At 42.6% G+C, this 7,528-nt stretch overlaps 1 non-coding gene across 1 annotated transcript; it reads left to right on the top strand.

Moving 5' to 3' along the window:
• The first annotated feature begins 6,035 nt into the window (after positions 1-6,035).
• On the top strand, positions 6,036-6,173 carry LOC119938820. The gene has a single exon (XR_005454522.1). It is a non-coding gene; the product is annotated as a small nucleolar RNA SNORA7 (small nucleolar RNA).
• Positions 6,174-7,528: the final 1,355 nt, after the last annotated feature.

Genomic DNA, 7,528 nt, shown 5'->3' with positions numbered 1-7,528 from the left:
TACTTCCAAGCCCGTGCTCTTTCCACTAAGCCACACTGCTTCTCTAAATTTTGGATATAATAATAATAATGATGGCATTTGCTAAACACTTACTATGTGCAGAACACTGTTCTAAGCGCTGGGGGGGATACAAGGTGATCAAGTTGTCCCACGTGGGGCTCACAGTCTTAATCCCCATTTTACAGATGAGGTAACTGAGGCTCAGAGAAGTTAAGTGACTTGTCCAAGGTCACACAGACATGTGGCAGAGTCGGGGTTCGAACCCATGACCTCTGACTCCAAAGCCTGTGCTCTTTCCACTGAGCCATGCTGCTTCTCTATACATAAGTGCTGTGGGGCTGATGGAGGGGTGACTAAAGGGTATAAAACCAAGTGAATAATAATAATAATCATAACAGCTGTGGTGTTTGTTAAACAATTGCTATATGCTAAGCACTGTAGTAAACACTGGGATATACGCGAGATCATCAGAGCCCACATAGGGCTCACATTCTAAGTAGGAGAAGACAAGTATTGTATCCCCATTTTGCAGATGAGGAATCTGAGGCACAGAGAAGCTGAGGGGAGCTAATAATAATAATAATAATAATAATAATGGCATTTGTTAAGTGCTTACTATGTGCAAAACACTGTTCTAAGCACTGGGAAGGTTACAAGGTGATCAGGTTGTCCCATGGAGGGCTCACAGTTTTAATCCCTATTTTACAGATGAGGTAACTGAGGCACAGAAAAGTTAAGTGACTTGCTCAAAGTCACACAGCTGACAGTTGATGGAGCCGGGATTTGAACCCATGACCTCTGACTCCAAAGCTCGTGCTCTTTCCACTGAGCCAGGCATTATGCAAATAGATGAATGTTTGTTTTATGGTCCTTGTTAGGCTGCTACTTTGTGTTAAACACTATTCTAAGTGCTGGGATAAGTAGATGTCAATTAGGTGAGATAATGTCCTCAAAAGGAAAATAGGTTTTAAAATCCCAATTTTGCTCTTTAGGAAACTGAGGCACAGGGAAGTTAAGTGACTTGCTCAAAGTCACACAACTAGCAACTGGTGTAGCTAGGATTAGAACCCAGGCCCTCTGACTATCAGGGCTTTACTCTTTCCACTAGCCCATACTGCCTCCTGACTCAATTAAAATGAAAGTATTAAAAAAAACAATGTAGCTCAAAAATAAAATAAGGTAAATAATCAATCAATCAATCAAATTTATTGAGCGCTTACTGTGTGCAGAGCACTGTACCAAGCGCTTGGGAAGTACAAGTTGGCAACATAAGACTTTCAGATATGTCCTCCAAGATTTTCGAACTGAGTTTTTTGGGATTTGGGTAATCTTCCAGGATTTCTGTTTTTAGATGGTTTGAAATTAATTATTTTGAATTTGGTGGATTATCATCAGACATATACATACCCACCCATATTGCAACATAGGAAAATGGTCTTCTGGCCACATTTTGACATAGAAAACACTTACTTTGCCTACAGCCATGTGGGGGAAGTGGGGAGGGGGGAAGTGGGAAAAAGAAACAGGAATATTGACGGTGATATTGATCCCAGCAAGGTTCTGGTGTTTTCGGCTTGAAAGGGGTATGAAAATACACTGGGAAAAAATATTTTAAACACCTTCTGATTCTGGTGGAGGAAGCAGACTGGGGGACTCTCAATTGCTCCTCCCCCTACCACCTCGGGATGAGATTTTCCATGGCAGTGTCAAGAGGGGTGGATTGGGTGGGGATGCCAGGGTCCTTAGACCTGTGAGTTTTCCAGTCGATCACAATTTAATAAACATGAGGGGGCAGACGAATTTGGTTCTGATGTTGTTGGATGTTCCTCCTTTTTCTTCCAAGGTTTTTTTCTGGATGCTTGGAACCATTCAGATGAATAACTGAGTTATAGGGAAACTCAAATGATATATGGAATGTTGGCTAATTAAATCTTTGCCTGAAGGCTTCTGGGAACTTTCAGAACGAACATCACCAATCCTAGTCTGTAGACCTTTCTCTGCAAGAGCCTAGGAAAACAATGATTATCTCTCCTGAGTTTTTTGGCGACAGATTTACAAGAACTCGGAGACAGATTCATTTATTTATTTATTTTTATCTCACGTGTTTCTTGCAATAAAATAGTCAGTTAATTCAGAGAACAGATAGTATGGTTCAGATCTTCCCTCAGTGGTGTGAAGTACATTCTGGGGACTGCCTGTTAAAATATTCTGGAGAACAGCAAAACAAGTCCTATTTCCTCTGTGATATAGTTGATGTGAAACATACAACCAAATGAAAACTCCCTGTTTACGGTTTTGAGAAATCTTGGGTGACAAATAATGGGCAAAAGATAACCAACCATTTAATTTCCAAGAAACACTGTGACCCAAGGGAAGTGGCATTGCCTCGTGGGTAGAGTGTAAGCCTGAGAGTCAGAAGGACCTGGGTTCCAATCCCATTTCTGCAGCTTTCATTCATTCATTCATTGTCGCGTTTATTGAGTGCTTACTGTGTGCAGAGTACTGTACTAAGCGCTTGGGAAGTACAAGTTGGCAACACATAGAGACGGCAACTCGTCTGCTGTGTGACCTTGGACAAGTCACTTAGTTTATCTGGGCCTCTTTTACTTCATCTGTAAAATGGGGATTAAGACTGTGAACTCCACGTGGGACAGGGACTGTGTCCACTTGATTAGCTTGTATCTATCCTAGCATTTAGTGCAGTGCCTGGCACATAGTAAGTGCTTACCAAATGCCACACACACACACACACACAAAAATGCCCAGAATGTTTTCTAATACAAGCTTCCCTTTGAATCACATTTGTGTGGTGGCCCGAAATAATAGAGCTATATCTCCTCAGTGACTTTATTGCATTCAGAATTATTTTTTACTACAGTTATACAAAGTCAAGACAAAGGAGTTGGAGGAGAGTGGAGCTAAGCCTGCTTGTTCTCAAAAATACGAGAAGTTCAGATAACATTTTTGAAAGTTTGGACACTTTCTGAACGACGTCCAACTCTTTGTCATCTGGAAATCATTCCAACAATTTGCGCACTTTCAGCATTCAGACTGACATATCAGAAACAACATTTTTTTTCAACTTGCTTGATGTACACATGCAGGATATAACTGGCAACAATTTTATTTTCACTACAATCAATTTGAGGAATGTGTAATGGCTCTATTGGTTAGGAACTTTTCCAAAACTTTCATCTGGAAATCAATTGATTTGAATGATAAGACAACAATGCAACCAAGGCTGATTTTCAACATCTACTCTCGGATTAGAATTAATGATGACATTTAATAACTCAGTCAATGTATTTATCGAGCACTTACTGTGTGCAGAGTACTGTACTAAGCACTTGAGAGAGTATAATATAACAATATGATGGACACATTCCCCCACTCTCAACTAGCCTATAGTTTAGAGGTGGAGACAGACATTAATATAAATAAATAAATTACAGATGTGTACGTAAATGGGAGGGGGGTTAAATAAAGAGAGCAAGTCAGGGTGACGCAGGAGGGAGTGGGAGAAGAGGAAAGGAGGGCTTAGTCAGGGAAGGCCTCTGGGAGGAGATGGGCCTTCAATAAGGCTTTGAAGGTGGGAAGAGTCATTGTCTGGGGAGAGATGGGTTTCAGTGACAGTGAGGAAGAACAGTGGTTGGGTCAGAAACAGGTCAAGGGTGAAGGGAAGCTTTTCCATGATGGAATGAGCATTCCACAGGCCACACTTGGCTGAGGGTATTGAGGGGAGTGAGGAGGATTGGGGTAGGGGTTGGATGAGGATGAGGGGTGGCTCTGAGAAAGAAGGATGGGATGGATTGGGGCTAGAGGAGGGGAACGGCATGAAGGGTGAGAGAGTTGGGTGGAAGGGGATCAGAGGAGGAAGGAAAGGACAGAGATGGGTCAATTATGGGAAGGGGATTGAGGGGACGTGGTGAAGTTAAAGAAGTTAAGTGTTATAGGTGAGATTGTTGGCTGCTTCATCTGATTAACTTCCGAACTGAATGCAGGTCCTTGGGTTCTTGGCAGTAAAGAGGCAAGTGTTTAGGAGAAAATCTACCTTCATCATCAGGGTGTCAGAAAACTACACCTGCTCTGTATTCAGTCAGTCAGTCGTATTTATTGAGTGCTTACTGTGTGCAGAGCACTATACTCAGCACTTGGGAGAGTACAATATTACAATATAGCAGACACAGTCCCTGCCCACATTGAGCTTACAGTCCAGAGGGGGAACAGACATTAATATAAATAAATTCTCCATTGCGAACCCAGGGCAGGCCCAGGGAGGTGGAAACAGGGAGTGAGATGATACGGGAATGACCACTTCTCGACTGCAGCAGTTCAGGAGAAGTTCTTTGTGTCCTTTCAGGGCAGTCAGCAGGGATTCCGATTTTAGATAGTCTTGTCCTGCTGAGGTAGCGTGACAGAGAGAGAGGTCTCTGTGTCCATGGGCTGCTCGGATCAAGAGAACCAGGTGATCATCACTTGGTTTCTGTAGAAAGCTGAAGGAGGAAAGCCTTTCTATGAACAGGAAACTTGACAACAATGCACTTCACAGACATTTCTATTTGGACATTAAAATGGACATCTTTGAAGTGCTTATGAAGAGAATCTGCATTGTTAAATGCTTTGGGGGAATGTTGTTTCTCATCTACAAAGTGGATGCACTTAGAGCTATAATTAAAAATAGCTGCTTCATTCACCTTCGTGGACTATCTGCCTTTTTTTTTCAAACTGTTCATCTTCCTTTCCCTTTCAAACAAGACATTCTCCCATTATTTTCAAAGTGCAGAATTTCAGGCAGATTAAGGTTTGCTGTGAAAAGATGTAAACTGGGAGATAATGTTGGCTTGTGTGTGTGTGTGTGTGTGTGTGTGTGTGTGTGTGTGTGTGTGTGTATGCATACAAAGGTATATCCTTGATGTTCTGAAAGCTTGTCTTTTAGCGGGCCGGGTTCTGTTTTTGAATCAGTCCCTTGATACCCTAATCTTCATGAAACATTTGTTCAAGGTGAGCCAGGCTGGTTGATTTACTGCAGAAGCTTCCCAACTGGAAGACTGCTAGGTCACGTTTTTTGAGACCATGCTTCACTGTCTTTAAATACTTTTGTTCTGGCTCCTTAGCTAGTAACTGGAAGTGTTGTAGTCTAGTAGAAAGAGCATGGGAGTCAGAAAACCTGGGTTCAAATCCCAGAGAACCACTTGTATGCTGTGTGACCTTGGGCAAGTAACTTCTCTTGTACCTCAGTTCCCTCATCTGAAAAATCAGGATTCAATACTTGTTCTCTTTCCTACTAAGAATGTGAGCCCCATATGGGACCTGATGGTTTCATATGTACGCCAGCACTTAGTGTAGTGCCTGGAACATTGAAAGTAGTTAATAACAATAATAATTATTGTTAATTATTATTATTATTGCAGTTCTAATTGCTTGTGATTCTTTCTGCCATCTGTGCTCTTCCCTAGGGTGACCAGTTATCCCATTTTATACCAAAAAGCCCATTTTCCAGCTTGTCTGTCTCTTTTCTAAACAGGTATCAGATGCTTTTATGTTTGGAATTTCTATTTTAAGTAGCAGACTTGGGTAACTTTTAAGTTCTGAGATGCAGATGTAAACCTTTATTTGGGTATAGTTTGATGTGGGTTGGTACATTGCATTCACTTTCTTCAGACTTGTTTTCAGTCCACAACAATAATATCTGTGATATTTAACTGCCAACAATGTGCTGAACACTGTACTAAGAACAGGGTTATCAGGTTGGACACAGTCCATAGCTCTTTGCAAGTCACCCAACTTCTCTTTCCCAATTACCTCATATGTAAAATACTTGTTCTCCCTGCTTCATAGACTGTGAGTTTCATGTGGGATGAAGACTGTTCCCAACCTGCTTATCTTGTATATACCTCAGCATCTAGTGCAGTGCTTGGTACATAGTAAGTGCTTAACAAGTACCATAAAACAAACAAAAAAATCATTTTGGGGCTTGTAGTGCATGTGCTTTAGTGCACATTCACCAGAATAAAGCCAACCCTGATCCACTCTCTTCCCTCCCAGGGTCACACCTGGAGAGTTTCCAGTCCTCTACCAGTCTCAGCTACGGGAGGGAGAGTCAAGCAGAGGCCTACCCATTCCATTCCTAGCTTGGTCAGTGGCAAGTGAGTGGGAGGCAATCTGCTACAAGTCAAAACTCACCCATGCTGGGCAGCAGCAGCAAGGGAGAGAATCGAGGGCGGAGACTCAAGTTTACTGCACGGAAGGAGGCAATGGTAAGCCACTTCCATATTTTGACCAAGAAAACTCTGTGGATACACCACCAGAACGATTGCAGTTGGAGAGTGGGGGATTCTTGGAGCGATGTGTTCACCGTGTCGCTATGGGTCGGAAATGACTCAGAGGCAGAGGTCAAGACAAGATCCACTCTCTCATCAAATTGATGAGCTGAAAGTTTCCCAGTGGACTGGAAGCATGTACTGAATCCAAAACATTTGGTCCGACGCCACACTGCAATTAAGCTAGCTTACAATTAACTATGTTCTTCGGAAGGGCATCCAGAACTATTTGAACATCACGCCTACATTAGAGATAAGGGACATTCCCCGATGTCTATAAGTTTGTTGTGAGCAGACAACCAACTCCATTGCATGGTACTCTCCCAGGTGCTTAGTACAGTGTTCTGCACATAGTAAGCACTCCATAAATGGGCTTGATTAATCACCTACCACGATAATTTCTCTCCCTTCTCTCTCAGTTCACTGTAGTGATCTAGTTGCTTGTGTAAGATTCTGTCTTGGTCTGTGATGAGGGTGGTGTCAGCTGTACTTTTCAAGGATGCTATAGTGCTTTGTCTCGAGTTATGGAGCTTCATTAGTCACAGCCTATCCCCGGATCTCTACAACTCTAGTATATTGTTAATAATAATAATAATAATAATAATAATAATGGCATTTATTAAGTGCTTACCATGTGCAGAGCACTTTTCTAAGCATTGAGGAGGTTACAAGGAGATCAGATTGTCCCACGGGGGGCTCACAGTCTTAATCCCCATTATACAGATGAGGCAGCTGAGGTACAGAGAAGTTAAATGACTTGCCCAAAGTCTCATAGCTGACAATTGGCAGATCAGGATTCGAACCCATGACCCCTGACTCCAAAGCCCGGGCTCTTTCCACTGAGCCATGCAGTTGTTCGTGTTCCTTAGTTTGATCAGTTTATCAGCAGTGTCTTGATGCTGCCAAACTGACTCCTTTCAAGACTTCATAACTAATGAGTTTGTAGTGCCATCTGTGGCACGATGCTTAGATGCCAGATGAGCCTTCTGATGTAAGCTCAGACCCAGAACCATACGGAAAAGGTGACTCATGAAGGCTGAAGCTGAAAAGCAACATGGTCTAGTGGAAAGCATTTGGGCCTCGGAGTCAGAGGACCTGGGTTCTAAACCCACCTTATTCACTTGCGTGCTTGTGAGACCTTGGGCAAGTCTCTGATGAGAAGCAATGTTGCTCAGTGGAAAGAGCACGGGCTTGGGAATCAGAGGACA

The sequence above is a fragment of the Tachyglossus aculeatus genome, chromosome 16 (genome assembly GCF_015852505.1).
Source record: "Tachyglossus aculeatus isolate mTacAcu1 chromosome 16, mTacAcu1.pri, whole genome shotgun sequence".
Classification (NCBI taxonomy): domain Eukaryota; kingdom Metazoa; phylum Chordata; class Mammalia; order Monotremata; family Tachyglossidae; genus Tachyglossus; species Tachyglossus aculeatus.
The sequence above is the reverse complement of the archived record's forward strand: the minus strand, read 5'-3'. Positions and strand labels throughout refer to the sequence as shown.